The sequence below is a fragment of the Mytilus trossulus genome, chromosome 8 (genome assembly GCF_036588685.1).
Source record: "Mytilus trossulus isolate FHL-02 chromosome 8, PNRI_Mtr1.1.1.hap1, whole genome shotgun sequence".
In the NCBI taxonomy this organism is placed as follows: Eukaryota; Metazoa; Mollusca; class Bivalvia; order Mytilida; family Mytilidae; genus Mytilus; species Mytilus trossulus.
In genome coordinates this window covers 41,125,686-41,144,273 of record NC_086380.1, presented here as the reverse complement: position 1 = coordinate 41,144,273, position 18,588 = coordinate 41,125,686, and positions in this window count along the sequence as shown.

Below are 18,588 nucleotides of genomic sequence, written 5' to 3'. Positions count from 1 at the left end.
CAATGAAATGTTCTGTTAAATTTTGTCTACAGTACTAGACAGGATAAAACCTTACCCATGCCAAGTAAATCTTTATTTGAAACAATGATGAATTCTACACAATTTTTGGAAAAGTGCAAATGTAACAAAGACTAATAGGGGGAAATCAAATGTGGTATTACACCTTCAACACATGTCATTAAATGTACTTGTTTCCGTAAGTTGTACGGTTTAACATTACAGAAGAAAAAGAACGAGTTATTGTGTTTTACTGCATATTTGAGCTCAGAAACTTGTGCATCATACATGTAATTGTTTTTTTAATGGAGTGACGGTTTTGAGATCTGGATATTAAAACAGGTCTGAGCAAATTTGGCTACTAGTCTCGTTTAAAGCTAAGTCGGCGGTGTAAGATATGTTTGGTCGCTGGTGGATAGTTATCTAGATTTTAATTATACCACATCTTCCTTTTTTGATGTTTTTGTTTGAAGGGTTTATTGTTCATGTTGTGTGGAAAGTGGTCTCCGTGTGCAATTATATTAACGGATTATTTCTCATGTTTCTGTCAATGTACCGTTTAATATATTTGCCCACTACTAAGAGTTTTTTTACTTTCTATATTTACCTTGCTATATGACCTTTATGTTTTACCCAAGCCTTTGCCTCAGGCTGTTTATTACAGTTTTTGTATTGTTTATATATACAGGTAATCATAAGGTTTCACAATTATGGGAATAGAACCAATGTCTCTTCAGACAAATCAGCAAACAAAACGACGTATAAATCATACAGTTATCGCCCTTAGAAAAGGTGAATATTCAAACTTGTAGGCCCTTAAAAGGTTACCTCCCTTAGGTCAACAATTGTTTTATTATACAATACAAACTCCAATTAAAGAGAACATTTTATGAAATCAGGATTTTGAACTAGTTGGAATTTAAAAATATGCTAATTTGAACAGACTGTCCAAGACTGAAGTTATTATAACATTGAAATAAAAAATACATTGAATGTTACATTGCAATTGGTAATTATTGGTGTAAATGACATTTTCACGAGTGGTTTGCGCACATTAATCATCAAAGGTATTTTGTTGACAGTTTGATCTCCGTGAACTGCTAACATCTACTGAGACGCTATCAGTAGTTGGTTTTTAATTTTCTACCAGTGGCATTGGTTCTATAATTTGGCAATTGGTTCTTGTTTTCTTGTTGTAGCGGAAACACCCCGAGGAGTAAATTGTTAGAATAATAGATAAAAAGAAAATTAAAGGACTCTTTGTGTCCTTACTTACCACCCATCCCTCAAAAACAGCTTCGGTGTCATTCGTGAGTATTAGAAATCAGTTGAAAGGAAAATCAAACTATCAAAGGCAACCCAACAGTCTACAGAACCTGCTGGTGCAGGTTAAAGTATCTAATCACGAATGGCTCAATGACCATAGGAGTGATATCTCTAAGAAGCCACTTCTCCCAGATTTTCAGCATTTCAGTCGGTCATAAACTTGATGACTTTAACCGCATGAAAATCCTTGTGATTGAACAAAACATTCACTGGAGTGATGCCCAGCGACAGGTTCGGGAAAGCTTTTGGATAAAGGAACAGGATGTAAATCATCCTAATTAGCATCAATAAAAAACATTAGTAGTTTTATTTCACACTCTTTTTGGGATGTACATATACACAGTCACGTATCGAGTATCGAGTTTTGTTTTATAATTTATGATGTCCTAGATATTGGATTAAAATAATAGACAAAAACTTACCTGTATAACTGAGCTATTTTACACATACAGTTAGTATAGTATTGTTAAAATTATTGACACTTCAAACATTGTTGTGACATCATTCTATTGTTGTGCCCGTTCTTTATTTCAGTGATCCATCTATCACTTACCAGTAAGAAACCATTATGTTACCTTTAACTGTCCAACATTTTTAAGAATAGCCCTCCTCTTCTTGTTGTGACGTCACTCTATTGTTTTGCCCGTTCTTTATTTCAGTGATTGGACTATCATTTACCTGTAAGAAACCATTATGTTACCTTTAACTGTCTAATATTTTAAAGAATAGCCCTCCTCTTCTTGTTGTGACGTCATTCTATTGTTGTACCCGTTTTTTATTTCAGTGATTGGACTATAATTTACCTGTAAGAAACCGTTATATTACCTTTAACTGTCTAATATTTTAAAGAATAGTCCTCCTCTTCTTGTTGTGACGTCATTCTATTGTTGTACCCGTTTTTTATTTCAGTGATTGGACTATAATTTACCTGTAAGAAGCCGTTATATTACCTTTAACTGTCCAATATTTTTAAGAATAAACCTCCTCTTCTTGTTGTGACGTTATTCTATTGTTGTACCCGTTTTTTCTTTCAGTGATTGGACTATAATTTACCTGTAATAAACCATTATATTACCATTAACTGTCCAATGTTTTTAAGAATAGCACTCCTCTTCTTGTTGTGACGTCATTCTATTGTTGTACCCGTTTTTTATTTCAGTGATTGGACTATAATTTACCTGTAAGAAACCGTTATATTACCTTTAACTGTCCAATATTTTTAAGAATAACCCTCCTCTTCTTGTTGTGACGTTATTCTATTGTTGTACCCGTTTTTTTATTTCAGTGATTGGACTATAATTTACCTGTAAATAGTTATCAAATGTACCAGGATAATAATAGACACCGTTATATTACCTTTAACTGTCCAATATTTTTAAGAATAGCCCTCCTCTTCTTGTTGTGACGTCATTCTATTGTTGTACCCGTTTTTTATTTCAGTGATTGGACTATAATAATTTACCTGTTAGACACCGTTATATTAACTTTAACTGTCCAATATTTTTAAGAATAACCCTCCTCTTTCCTAAAAGTATTGGACAGCTGTAGGTAGCATAATTGTTTCTTATAGGTAAATTTAGCTCCAAAACTAAAGAAAAAAAACCAATCAATTCCCACAAATTTTTATTCATGTGAAGAAAAAAGATACAACGAAAGAACAAATGACACACATAATAACATTATAAAAGTCACCTTCCAACACAATAATTTTGTCACTCATCTTGAGAGAAAAAAATCACTTTCAAATTGATTTTAACATTGCCAATACTTGTATCACAGCCCTTTTTTCTCGTGTTTTGGTTGTTTCCTTTAGCACCAATTTGGCAGAAAATGCTCGTTGTTAGTTTTGTTTTTGTTGCTTTTATGTATTTATCTTTTCAAAAGATTCATCCTCGTCCGTCTGTGGATACCAAAAATTGACCTCTGGTGTTGCTTTTATTCTTCCTAGCATCATTTCAGTTACAATTAGAATATGAACAAATTCATTGCTTCTCACGTTTGATTGATTTTGCCGTTATACAACGACCATAAGTAAAATGATTGTATAATTATATTCAAAAGAAAATCGTTCATCTGATGTAAAAGTTTTCCCAAGTGTTGATTTGCAAACCACATATTGTTCCTTGGACAAAAAAGCTAATCAAGAATTTGATTAACAGCCTTAACCTTGCCATGTGTACAAAGTGCAAATCGAGTACTTACTTGCTTCATGAACTAGGGGACCACAACAGTTTTTAAAATTTTCCGGTGTCGGCGTTTGATTTTTTATTGCTGATATTAATGCATGAATATGAATATAACACTTTGATTACGACGACGAATATGGGAAGCAGAACAAGGAAACACGTTACCGCAGGCTATCTTTTAAACAAATCTATATTTTGTCCGATTCGCACTTTGTTCCTAGTGCTCTTTTTTTAAAACCGAAGTACACTCTTGAAATGTGCTAATTTAAATCATATGTTAAGATAAAATAACACTATATAGTTTAAATAAGTCTAGGTCAACTTGCGATTGTGTTTATGAATTTGAGCATCAAACCCTTTTCTGCATTGAGTTGATTGAAAAGGGGGATAAATACAGTATTTTACTATAATTAAGTAACATTAAAATACGAATTCAATTGTTTCTTTCAAATGTACTTTCGAAACAGTTACAGACACTTCATTTGTGATAAAATATCAGAGGTAAAATTGATTGAGGGCAATCAGTATACGTTAAGCACAGAACAAATGTTATGCTTTGTTAATTAGGATAGAAAATAAGAAAGCTTTTTTTTTGGAAACAGGAAAAGAAATGTTTCGGTAACATAAAAAAACCACCAAAATGGACATCAATACACATGAAAAAAGAGAACACGATCTTGCAGAAAAAGAAATAAAAAAACCCGGGGGGTTAATCAGGTGGTACCGTTTGGGTATACAATAACTGTATCTTGCAAGACAAACACAGAGATACATTGTGCAGAACAAGGACGAAAATAGGGGTCCTACATCATACTGTCATACGGAAGATAAATTTTGGTGAACAAGGAAGAAAGAGGGATGTTTCAAAAAGAAACAAATACACATACAATTTACACAAAAAACGTCTATATTAAACTGTTAAAATGATATTAGTTCAAATCCCACTAATAAGTCAAGCTTTTAAACAAGCAGATTGAAAAGCAACTTTTTCACATAATTTCCATCTAATAAAACATGTAAAAGATGTTAGTCATCACCGGACGCCAGGATTTTCCATTTCTAAAACATGTATTTGTAAGAGACTTCTTTGACTTAAAACTAATGTTTAAAGATTATTTATCATGTAAAATAACATACGTCTTCTTAAAAAACGTATTTTCTGGTTTTTATCCAAAAATATTATGAAATACGATTTTTTTTAATTCGAGTATGACGCACTTATATCAATGAAAATGAAAAAAAAACTTTTACAGAAGCAAAATAATAAATTATTAACGGATATTCATTTTAAATGAAATTCTTAATTGTTCTATGCAGAATAGTCTAATGATCTCGGTTTATTGGACTTTATCTTTTTTTCAAAATTCTAGTTTTTATAAACTAGCCTTTTAATTATATAATATTTCTAGATTATAATTAGTATATATGTTACAATTACATCTGCTTAAAATCAAATTATGAACAGAAACTGAGGCAATGTTTTTTTACCAAGAAAAGCGAAATAAACTCGCCTTTCCTTGTAGCTTTTCACTGTTCTTCCGGCGTCTATGACGTGTGGTAGGTCTGATGATAAGTAAACTTAAAACGTTAGCAATTTGTTTCTCCCTAATCTTTAATCTTAATGTGAAGGTTTAAGTGGTTTAGCATATTAACAATCCCTTCCTCTTACGTATACATGTAGTTTCCTCAAAGTATATTTAGTTATTACATTCATATTTGTTTCCTACAAAATAGCCAGTGGGAATATTTTCATTTGAAATTGGGTGTTATATAGAAGCATGATATTTGCGATTATATGATACTATTGTATGATCTATTCGTTCCAAAATCAAACCATAAATACTTCGTAGAGCTTATAAATGAAAATCAGTTTAATGGTTTTCGTGTTGAACAGATCTATAATAATATCATACGAAGTCGTTTCTACATCATTGTCCTAACAGAAGGCTATCAGGAATCTCCATTCCAAAATATTGAATGGAACCATATATGGAGCTCCTTCAAATGTGACGATAGACAGAACATCGTTGTGATTAATTTCGATGCTTTAGATAGTGCAAAGACTAAGAGCATTATGAAGACTAGTTTATGCGGTTGATTTTTGAAATTTGATCACCGTTTACTTTGTAACGTCAGAAACAGTCTGAATATTTCTCAAAACAATTGAAAAAAAGATGTGATCAAATATTAATTCTCATCATTAAAGAAGAAGAAAAGTTTGATAATGCCATTCATCAGTCGACCATAACTGTCCCTCGGATTTAGCCATTTACCGTGAATAATTTATTCAATAACGAGTATCAACCCATCTTTACAATAGGGTACACTTTAAGGATGTTCGCTTCTATTGTTTTTGAATTTTTGTCAGATAATCGGAATCCTCTGGTTTTATCTATCAAGTGCCCAGTAGAAAATTTGCCCACTAAGCCCTACTTTCTTTTTATAATTTTATTTCATATAGTTTGAAAATCCATATTTGAAAATCTTATAAAATCCTTGTTATTTTTTCATAGTTTTTGAAAGAAAAAAGCTGCAGATGTTAATGGTATAAAAAATCTAGAGAGAATCATTTCCCGCCACATTTTTAATGGCTCATTTATATACTATCAATTTATAACAGTCTTTTAAAAAGCTTGTTATTTTGAAACAGAGTAGCAAACATCCTTAAACATGAAATAAGCTACCTAATATGGTTCAGTTATAATTTACACCAGATGACTATTTTTAAACATGCATTAAATGTGTTTAAAAGTTAGTTTCCTGAGCATGTGCACTACCTCATCAATTTCTTTTAATATCTTGTGATCTTTAGGCTAATGCAATTATTTTGATTCAAGCGACATCATCACCTTTGAGTAAATTGATATATGTATGTCGATTCATCTCTAAAATGTATATTGTTGAATTGTTTTTCTTAAATAAAATATAAATGACTTGACATTTGTATGATTGCTCGTGTTCACCTGTCGTATTTGTTCCATGTTTTCTCTAATTCTTACCCGATTTATCTTTTCATTGACCTGTTGATTATTTTCATTTAATTGTTGTGTGGTTCGTTTGATCACAGTTATTCGTTGATCAAAATTCGATTATGACGTCATTGCTTTCTTCTGAATTTCCTATTGCAAAGTAGCTGGGACAATATCCCTAATGCGCCTTGAAATGAGAAACTCAAAGTCACGTGTAAACAAAAATCTCTGTGTAGTGCTATTTGACATTTTTCTATGATAAACATGTAACTGAGCTTAACCATTTGTGTTAATTTAGAAAGTAGGGGAACACAGAATAAATGCGAAAATCTATGGAGCTATTAAATGTGTTCAAAGTATTAACTTTTCAAAGATCTCATTTAGTTAAAAATGGGATTGTTTTACCACGAGGAGCCGCATCACAAAAGGATACTCGGGGTTTGATAATTTACGGAAAAATTAATCTCACTTCGTACCCCGAAAATTTAACCACATATGTGAAAATGTCTCAGCTTCAAAACGAGCCATCATACATATCCAAATTAATGATATGGACTGAACAACAGAAGAAAACGTTACCATTACCGCCTATGGAGAAACGTATCTTGATCCAGCTCATTTATATATTGTTCATAGAGATTCTTGTTTGGAGAGACTCCTTCTTGTCGCACGCTTTGTTCAATTCTAAAGCTTAAACTATGATCTCTCTGCCATTTCACTGTAGATGATATATAATCATATTGGATTTCGAGTGATTACTCGTACAAAAAAAAACCATCATTTTGTCAAGTAAAATCTGATGATTGAACACATCAACTGCTTTTTTTTAGAAAAGGGGGTGGGGGTCTTTTTAACTATACAGCGTCGCAATAATTAATAATAGGTTATTTCGTTTATTTTCAGAGCATACTTTAGATAGAATAAGTTAGGCCATATTTGGGGATAGCTCTTCAGTAAATCCAAAACTGCATGTTTGATTGATTCATTTTGAGTATTTCAGCCTTTGCTATAAGTACATGTTCGAGGACTTTGAAATGAATTGATACAGTTTTCTGTATACATAGCATTTTTCCTTTCTTCAAAACAGGTGTTATAACTCCAGTCTTAAATAACTTTGCTGTTTTCCCTTCCTTCAGTATTTGCTTTAACATGTTTTATTGGCAACTAGTGATTCATCTCCAGGACGCTTAATATGTTTTGCTCTTATCTCATACTCATGTACTGTCTAGTCATTCTTAAGTTTTAATATAGCTTTCTTCTTTTCTTCCTTTCTTCCTTGATAACACCAATTTGCCTTTCTCTTTCTAACTTTTTGAGTTTTTCGATGATATAATATCTGCTTTGGCTATTTTGCATTAATGGATCATCAAATTCCGGATGGTTTTGTGGGGTGTCTTATTCTTGAAAGTATTTGTTTTTGTTTATTTAAGATTGAAGCTTTTTGTTCCTCTTCATAACAAGTTCTGCTACATATGATTTTAGTTGACCGATTTGTTTTTATTAGACGAAATATGTTTTGTCATTTGGACCATGCTCTTATTGTTCAACAAATTGTTGTCGAACAATCGCGATTTCTTTTCCCTGTTGGTATCTAAGGAAAGTTTCGCTTCTATCTTAGCAAGAAAAGGTGTGTATCCGTTTCATGGACGTCCTGTCATATCCAAATCTCTATGTCCTCTTTTAAGTTTCTTTTCAGCTGCCGTATAGTACGAGATGCTTTCCTTTTGAAGCCATTAAGCTTAATGAGCTTATTTGGGTACAAAAAATTCAGATGTTTTATGTAGAAAGAAGTTATGGTCTTGTAGTTTCTTATCAACAGAATAAATGGTCTAGTTGATTTGTGAACTTGTTAGTAATACTTTAGATGTTGATTGATAACGTTTTCCATCTACATGTCCCATAGCTGTTTGTATGAAGTTTTATTATTCTTTTTCCTATTTTGCTGTTTAGCATCACAATCATTTATTGTTACGGCTTTTACTTACAGATGTTTAGAGGTAATTATTCGACTTTGCAAAAGAACAATTGTTGTTTCAAGAATGTCATTATTTGATGTAATATAATCTATTCGAGACGAAGATCTGCAATCATAATGATAACAAGTTTTCTTTTCCAGGTCAGGGTGGATAGTCATATTGTTTTCCTTATAAACTTCGTAAATGTCTGTTATTCCTTTCATTCAAATATATACCATTCATATCTCTACGGTAAGAATTTCTTTATATTTTTCTACTTTAGATAGTAAAATATCTAGGTATTGAAAATCTGAATTCACTGTAGGGACTTACTAAGCATATATGTTTATTGATTGAGAAATTTACGACAACAATTGTCCTATTATTTCCATCATCTGTTTTTTTTAAATGGTTCTATTCTATCGGCCATAAAATCGAAACTCCACCACGACCACTTGTGACTTGAAAATTGATTTTTGGATCACGACATTGTTGTAAAATTTGTGGAATGGTTTTATCAATCAAGTCTTGTTCAAATGTCCAAAGCCAGTGTTCCTGAATACAGCAGAAATTTTGTAATTTTATTAGTTCTTTCAAGTTTTCTTTATTTGATTTAATGCCTTCAATGTTGAATGGTGTTGCTCTGTAATCTGCAAACTGCTTCTAATAATATTGTTTCCTTGTTTTTTTTGTGAGGCTTGGGATGGTTAAAAAAAAGTTTGGGTTTTGATGTTTGCTTTTGGCTTGATTTGTCTCGGGATGCTTTATAGCACTTATCAGATCTTTGGTTTTGTTAAGCACAGTGTTTTAACTATGTTGCATGTCTTTCGTATCTTGCCATTGTCATGAGTGACACTAGTTGTTCCTTGTGCTAAATCATACTTTGCCCTTTGTGTCAGTCTCACCTGATCTATTTAGTTTTTTTTGTGAGTAATACTTCATATTTGCATTTGGTTCAACTGGCATTAGTTGAATGTTACAGCGTGCTTCATATAAAGGTAGCTCACAACATATCTTGAATGTAATATATGAATCTTAAGGCAATTGAAAGCTCTGTTGTACTGGTGTGGACATTGTAGTCTGCATTGGCTAAGAGTAGATTGGAGGTGCTTGCGTTACGTTATTACTTTAGGTATATGCTGGCTGCGGGTTGTTCACATGCGCATAGTCTGATTCTGGCTGGGTTTGCTGTTAGTACAACTGGTGTGCATGCCCATGACGAGGCATTCTCCGATATACTGATGATGTTGATTTTACTAGTTGATACAAGGAGGTATGTTTGTCGGTGGTCCATGGTTTGGAGTAAGATTCTGACTCATAACATCTTTATTAATGTGTGGATTGATTTGATTGAAAGGCTGGTTTTGTGTATCTGTCCTACTCATATATGTTGGAGAAGCGTAATCACCTATAATCGATAAAGTTTGCCTAACAAACATGCCTTGTTGTAGTTGGAAAGGCATTTGTGGATTTATTTTATGCACGTATGCTGAGTAAGTTTTTGTTCTAGTGGTTTTTACATTATTCATTACGTTTTGCAATTGACAGCTATAGTGGTTGTTGTTATGAAATTTTTATAACCACTACAAACTAGTAAAAGTCTGAAATGGCCTATATCTGTACTTCACTGTACTGACTTTTACTCGACCAGTCTGAATTGTCTAACTTTTACACGACATTACTCGATCTGAATTTTAACCGTACTCAACTGTACTGATTTGTACTAAACCATTATCGTAGCTAATGAAAATAGTTAGAACTATTACTCGACCAGTCTGAAACAGTCTAAACCCATTCTCGACCTACTTTTTTCAGTCTGAACCATACTCGACCAAAGGTCTGAACAATACTCGACCAGTCTGAACAATACTTGACCAAATAACCTCTTCTTTTTAAAATTTTAACTGACATGACAACAGCCACAATAAAATAAAGATATTTATTTTATAAACCATGCGGAAGAGGCAATTTTGAGTGCTGCAAAGTCGCCATAATCGAAACCAAATTCGTTAGCACAATCACAAAGAAAAAAAATACAACATATTTATAGCATCAAATTGCAAAACGCAAAATTGCATTTATGTTTTAACGTGTACATTTGACTAAATAGCCATCGGTCATTTTATACAAAAGAAAGAAACTGCCCCATTACCAGACACCTTTTAAGAGCAAAATCTATAAATGTGTTAAACTTTTATACCATTTTTATGTAGTTGTAGCTACAAACAAATTTTTTGCAACTTCAATAAATATGTTACACTTTTCCTCAAATCTTGTATAGATTAAGCTACAAAAATATTGTTTTGTCATGCATCCGAGTTCACCTTGTGATATGCAGGTTTCGGGAGGTGTTACCTTCTCGTAGGAATTAATCAAGGATCTCTGATACTATACACGAAGTATTCTTTTAAGTGTAAAGAAATGATCATCTACTCATCTCTTCAGTATGATTACAGGATGCTAATCTATTTTTAGAAGTATACAATCACTGTAAATAAATATATGTATAAGTCTATATATAAACAAGTCTAAATTGAAAACTACGTTCAAACCTATGATTGCGTTGGATAAAAACCGCAATTTTTATACGTGTGCATGAAAACAAATTTCGTTGTAGAAGGGTCTAAATACAGCACAAACAACATTTTCCAAAAGACCAAAAAACTGAAAAAAGTATATTTAAACAAAACGCATTGGACTAACAGGTCGAACAACTGATGTTCTTACCCTGCTGACTGCCATTGGTGATTGCCAAATAAAATTGATCACAAGATGTAACAAAATGGATCTTAATATAAATTTAATACTAAAAGAAAACAATTAACTTGTGGCCACGATGTTATGCCACAAACATAAGGTGTCAATATTTTTTTTGTAAATTTATATTTTGTAAGTCTATATATATATAAACTGATTTGTACATCCATACATGAGTCTCAGATTTATCAAATAGATATAGTTAAATCAAATTATCTTAAATAATAATTTAATTAGAATAACTCTTTTTAAGAATTAAAAAAAAAATATTTTACCTTAAAAACCACAGCTATTGCATTGTATAGTATTCTGAGGATAACCATAAACCTTTTTAGGTGCATCTTGTTTGACATGTGTGATTTTTTTAACTTAATTTTCCTAAGTTTCTAAATAATGGGATATATTATATTAAATGTGTATCAAAAAGGGATACTATATCAAAAGAAATTAATAAAATTGTTCTTCTGATTAGTGGTGAGGTACAAAGTAATACCTCCTGCTTTGGGCAAACTCATTAAACAGATTACACCTGGTCAGAGAGTATTAAATTCTAAATAACATTCATTCAAAATTGCAACTTCCTGTTTAACTTAAATCGCAAGTCCTTTTGAATTCACTAGATAAGTAATACACGAGTTTAAGAAAAGTAGGTCTTTCTTTTTACCTGTAAAACACACATGTACTGAGGCAATTAACCTTATTAAAGTGAAATGTTCACTGCATTATTAACTTAACTCAACTGAAAACATAAATCTATACTAAGCTTAAGTTAATGGTGAAATTGTACAGTTACCATAAAATATATTTGTAACATTAAAAAAAAAATTGAAGAACATTGAAAATATAAGCCATAATTCAGTTTTGAGATTATTTTATCAGCTTGTTTTATTTTAATTATAAAGGTGGTATATACAAGTGTTGATGAATATGGTGTTGAAGTTAAATTATGTTTATTGTGAAATTTTGGTTTAAATGCTACAATGGGAAATAGCTGTTATTAAAAACAGTTCATGAATTGATGAAATACAATAGATAGATACAAAAATAGGTCTAGGTTAGTTAAGACTTGGTTGAGTGTGGTTCAGACTAGGTCGAGTTTGGTTCAGACTAGGTCGAGTATGGTTCAGACTAGGTCGAACATGGTTCAGACACTTATTAAATGGTTAAGTACTGGTCAAGTTCAAGTTTAGACTGCTAAGTATGGTTCAGACTAAAGTCGAATATTATCAAGTTAATTTCAGACCAATTCAGAACGGTCGAGTAAAAATCAGTACAGTCGAGTACATATATAGGCAACTTCAGACTTTTACTGGATTGTAGTGGACTGTTTGTATGTATCCCATTATAGAGTGTGTGGCAGTTACAAGAGTTAGAATTTGTTTCACTAGTATTTGAGATTGATTGGTGTCTTTGTTCTAGATGAGAAAGTATAGCGTCCATAGTTTGAATAGTTCTGACTCTATCTTGAACTTTTCTCTTTAGTTCCAGTATATAACTTCTTTGAAAGTTATCCATCATGCTTGTTTTTTTTGCTTTTGGTCATTTCAAATAATTATCTTTGCGAATTTTGTCTCTTGAGAAGACTGAGTGGATATGGCAAAAGTACCTCAGTATGTTAATGAATAATCTCTTGGTCTCTCTCAATAGACGTTTGGATTGGTTTTACTAGCTCAGTAGTATTTGACTAAAACTTCTTTGGACGTTTCGCCTTTTGCAATTCATCAATTGTTTCTATTAATTCAAGCTCTTATGTTTGTGATTGTTGATTGTCAGGTATAGAGTCTCCAGTAGAGTTCGAAAGAGCCCTTGCTGACTTGGAATCTTAGTCTTGTTTTTGCTGAGTATTACTTTCTTCCTGATTAAGATTATTTTATGGAAGCTTCAGTTTGGTTTCATGGTTTGTAACAACAAAAGTAGAATCTAAAATATAGACCAGAAGGGACCGTGCTGACTGGGAAACTGACTCTGGTTTTTACGGAAAATGAGTTATCTTGCTTTTTTCTTGTTTAGTATTTTTTTGCGGAAGCCTCTTGTTGTTTTAATGACATATGACAATAGGCTCAGGTCCAAATGATTTCAATTAAGAGTTGCAGGACACATTTGAGCTGTAAAACTAGTTCTCTAAACACAGCATACAGATGTAGGGAAGGTTTTGTGTAGATAATTGTTTTGACTCTTGTAAAACCAATACAACTGAAGTAATACCATTTGTTACACTTTACGCAAGCAATAGTGTCTAACATTGCTGCATTGAAGCATATGGGACATACATGCTCCTCGTTTGATGGTACTGATTTATCAATTGATTCATGGTGTGTTATAAATTACACCTACACTTAACTGAATCGTCTGTTTTAGAAGTTTTAACGTTTGCATGTCCTTGATAAATCTTATATGTATTTTGTTAAAGTGGTACCAATTACTAAATAAAAACTAATTTGGCTCGTTTAATTTTCATAAACTTTTGACAAAATATTTCCTTTGATCATTTGACAAAAATATAAAAAAAATCAAAAAACTTGAATCACACACTTTATCAGAAAAACTTCATTGAATATATAGCAGTTTGACAAACACTTATTTTGATAATTGAAAAACTAAACATTTCCTCATGACGGTGGTTCTCTTAAAAATCATAATTTTGCGTTTTTATTCAAAAAAATTATGAAATATTCCTTTAGTCGAGAATGACGTATTTATATCAAAGAAAATGAAATAAAAAAGTTTCGGGCCTTTTATAGCCGACTATGCGGTATGGGTTTTGCTCATTGTTGAAGGCCGTACGGTGACCTTTAGTTGTTAATTTCGGTGTCATTTGGTATCTTATGGAGAGTTGACTCATTGGCATTCATACCACATCATTTGTTTTTAAATATTTTTAGAAACAAGATAATAAATAAATTACTAACTGAAACATGATTTTAAATGAAACCTAACATTTTTGTATTCAGACCCTTTTTATGACATCGGTTTATTGGCCTTTTTTATGATTTAAGTTTACGAAACTAGCATTTCGATGATATACAATTTATATATTATATTTATTATAAATTTTATAGGAACATCTGTTCAAAAACAAATTATAAACAGAAACCAGGACAATGCTTTTTTCCGAGATAAACATTATAAAATGGCCTTTCCTTGTAGTTTTGCACTTTTCTTCCTACTTATACCACTTGCGGTTGGCTTAAAACGTAAGCAATTGGTTTCTTCCTGAAGTTTTTGTCTTAGTGTTTGTCGTTGTTATATTTGTTTTCATTTTTTCCAAATGCCTGTATAAATATTTTAATTTCAAATTGGGTATTCTATAGAAACATGATATTTGTGAGTATAAATATATATCTTATGCTATATTCATTCCCAAATCAACATATACATACTTCATAGTACTTTATACTCACTTTTATTAAATAAAATACATTTTTATAAAATAATCAAGTTTAAGCAGACTGTGTTATAAATTTATAACTTCTAAAGAGTTTAAAGTTTTAATTTTATTTGTGTATTAACATATTTTTTTAGATTTTAAAATTGTTATTACTTTTTTGTTCTTTTAGTCGAAAAAAAATGATCTGAACAGTAATTGTTTTATACTTTTAGATAATAAAATCAAATTTTGAAAAATGATTTTTAAATTGTGTATGCTTAAATGGGCATGAGATAAAAATGTTCCATGTGTCTTTTAATGCAGGAATCATATAATATGTTAATGCTGCTTTTATCAGATGTCTGATATATTATGTATACTATTAGATTGTGAACTGAACTAATTACTTACTAATCTACCTACTGCATTGGTTTCTCGCTTCATGCAGCTACAGTGATATTTTTATTATAACTGGACAGTGAATTCTAATGTTTATATGTGGATTAGTAAAGGATTTTTTTTAAAGGATGCCTTTATAAAAAGATGATGTGATTTGATTGCCAATGAAACAACTCTCTACAAGATACCAAATGACACAGAAATTAACAACTATAGGTCACCGTACGGCCTTCAATATGTTCACATATACTAATAAACTACTCCCGAACCGTGAAAAATAATCCGAAGATTTTATTTTATCAGATCTACCATGCTTATTAAGAAATAATTGATTCAAGCTACACTTTATTGTGGTTTTAACATGGTTAGGCCTTACATTCGTGATTGTTTTAGCCCGAGCGATATATAATGACTATCCATTTTAAAACTACTATAAAGTATAACTGCATCAATTATTTCGCTTTTGATTAGGACACGTAAGGTTATTTCTATGTCCGATGTGTATAAGCGTAGGGCGTTTGAGTAGGCTCTGCCATGAACCTCCCTTTTTTGTTTGTATACAAAACAACGACTGAGAATGTGGTTTTGTAGGGGGAGGAGTTTGAACAGCCACAAACGGTTGTCGTATCTAGCTCAAATATGTACATTTCGAATTGCAACACATGCAAGCCATGATAAATGAATTTGTAAATGTTATGGTGTATTTTTTAGCGTATGTGTGCCACATCTCATAAGGCCAGTTTACGTCCTAAAATTCATTTATTATATGTCTAAGACGTACACCACATTTTCTTGGCCCCCATTTCTCATATCTTTTCAATATTTATGGGGGATAGGGCGTGATCAAGAAGTCGTTATTTACACACTAAACCAAACTGGTTACACCTGCAACCGAATCTATTAGATTTTGTATTGTTAGACACTATTACTCAAAATTTGTTCTATACAGATCACCAGTCTTCGACTTTCACTTGATACTTAAATTGCCAAAATGTATTCTACATATTTTTATATTTGCACCGATGCGTGGTTACTATTTTGCTTTTAATATTTGCTAATTTGCAGTCTATAAATACATAGAAAGTTGTGGTATTATTGGCATTAATCAGAGACCAAATGACACAAAAATAAACAACGATAACTTAACTTATAGTGAGATGAAAGTAGCTTTTCTTTGGCTTGAAGCTTTCATTGATTTTGAGATAAAGAATAACAATAAAAGTGTTCTTTCTTTGATTTTGGTGTGTTTTCTGCTGTGCATGTACTGATTTTATGTCATGGAGGAATATCCCATATGCTTTGTTTTTTTTTTTATCATTTTTGTGGTCAACGTATTGTCATTTGTTTTATGTATTCCTTCTTAATTTTAAACATTTAATATATTTATATAAGTTGTTAATGCTTTAGACACACAGCATAAACAGCTGGTAGATTCCTGTAAATAATTTATATAGCAAATTTAAAACTATAACACGTTGTTCAATATCCTCTGCTATAGATTGAATTTCGTTTGTTACACGTACAAACGGTATTAATATAAAGAATTTCTTCTACGTTTACGTCTATGAGTGTACATCAGAACCTATCATTTAGTTGCTACAATACAAACAAATAGATCGTATGATTGCTATAGAGACATTTAATTAATTTTCTAGATGACGTAGATGATAGCTAATAGTAGTCATAGCAATCTTCTTAATAATGAGCAAAACCAATACAACATAGCAAGTCATTATAGGTACTTAAAAGTAACCTATAAACAAAACAAATAAATTGTGAAAGTTAGGGTACACGTAAAAAAGAGGGTTTATACTAGGTATTTGTCTTGTAATAAGTGAAAGGCTATCTGCAATCCTACAAAAAGCAAATGTGTCAGGATCACTGTATGCCCCTATAAATAAAAATGCAGCAATTTCAGAATCGCTATCAGTAAAACACACAAGTGATCCGCTATCTCCTTTACTGGCAAAGCTTCTATTCCCCTCATTTTTAATAATGATCCACGGAAATGATTCCTCTGTGCCTTTAAACCTTTCGTATGTTTCATTGTATAGCCCTGTAGTTAAATTGGTCGTTGATCCCCATTTGAACACTGGCGTTTCAGGGTTTAAAGTAAATTCATCGAGCATGAAAACCTGACCATGAACAAATTGATCATACTCGTTTCGTACACCAGTACGATATGGAATACGACCAGTCGATTGGTCAAGTTTTAGAAAAGACATATCTAAATTTACCGACGGTTCATATTTATTGGTTGACATTTTTATAGATCCATCTGACAATTTCACTTGTATATTATTTGCTGGACACCCTAATGTGACATGTCTACATGTTGCACAATATGTGTTATTAAATCTGTCTTTCAAAAGAAATCCTAAAGCTCCATATCTGTTGTTTAAAGGACCTCGTACAATCCTATCACCAGATTGAAGATTTGCATATTCTTCCACCTTTTTTTCTTTAGATTCACAAATTTTAACTCGGTCTGCATTTTTCATATATTTTGAGAGAAATTGACGGATTGCTGGTGTCTGTGGGCTACTATTCTCAACGAATACACACATTTGTCCTCCGTCGAACCCAATGGCTTGAATGCACTTACTTCTACAAACAAAAAAAACCCAAATAACACCAATATGTTCGTAATATCTAACAGTTAATAAATATATTTGCGTTTATTTGCATGATCAAATCGGTCGGTAAATTTTTTTTAGGAAATGAATACAATTATGATTCAAATGTTGAAAACGTTTTAAAGGTAATATATTTCCAATAATTACGCAGAAAATAACCATGAAAAAATGGCGAGTTTATTCTGTTGAAGTCAAAGGTTGATTGTCGAAAAAGAAGTGTGGATTATAGAAAAAAAAACAATTGTTGAATATTGAAATCGAATGTTTGAATGTTGAAATTGAATGTTTAATTCTGAAATCGAATGTTGAAGTAAAATATTGGAGAAAACTGAACAAAATACGAAAGTTGAATAATGAAAAAGAATGTTTACGATGTAAATACAGCTGTTTTACATACCACGCCTGTTTTTGGGAGATATTTGATATTCAAAGATAGCTTTCTTTGTTTGAGTAATGGTTCCCAAATATGAACTATTTGTACCTTCGCAGAGAGACATAACTTGGTAAGGTTACCAATAAAAAAAAACATAATATTTGATTTTAAGGTAGGCCATAAGGTAGGGGGAGTACAGAACTTTAGTATAGTTTAAACTCTTGGAAGTTCGGGGCATATATATATTGTAAAAGTGCCGTATAGCCCTTTTATTTTGACAGAGGTAAAGTAGTAGTGAATATAAGCTTTTCATTATAGTATATGGTTTTTTTTCGAAACTTTCTAGGTACATTGTGAAAATCGGACAGTTTTAGCCATACAAGGAGTTCCTATAGGAAATTACATTTTCTGTATATTCAAAAACGCCACCTTTGACTTTTTATGTAAAAGTTGAGGGTGCAATCGAATGCTGGATACAATGTGCAATGGTAAATTCTAAATTGAATTCTGAATGATGAAGAAATAGTGTTGAATGTTGAGGTTATAAGTAGAATTTTGAAAAATAAAATGAAATAATGTTGTATAAAAAAATAAAATGATGAATGTACAAAACCAAACTTAAG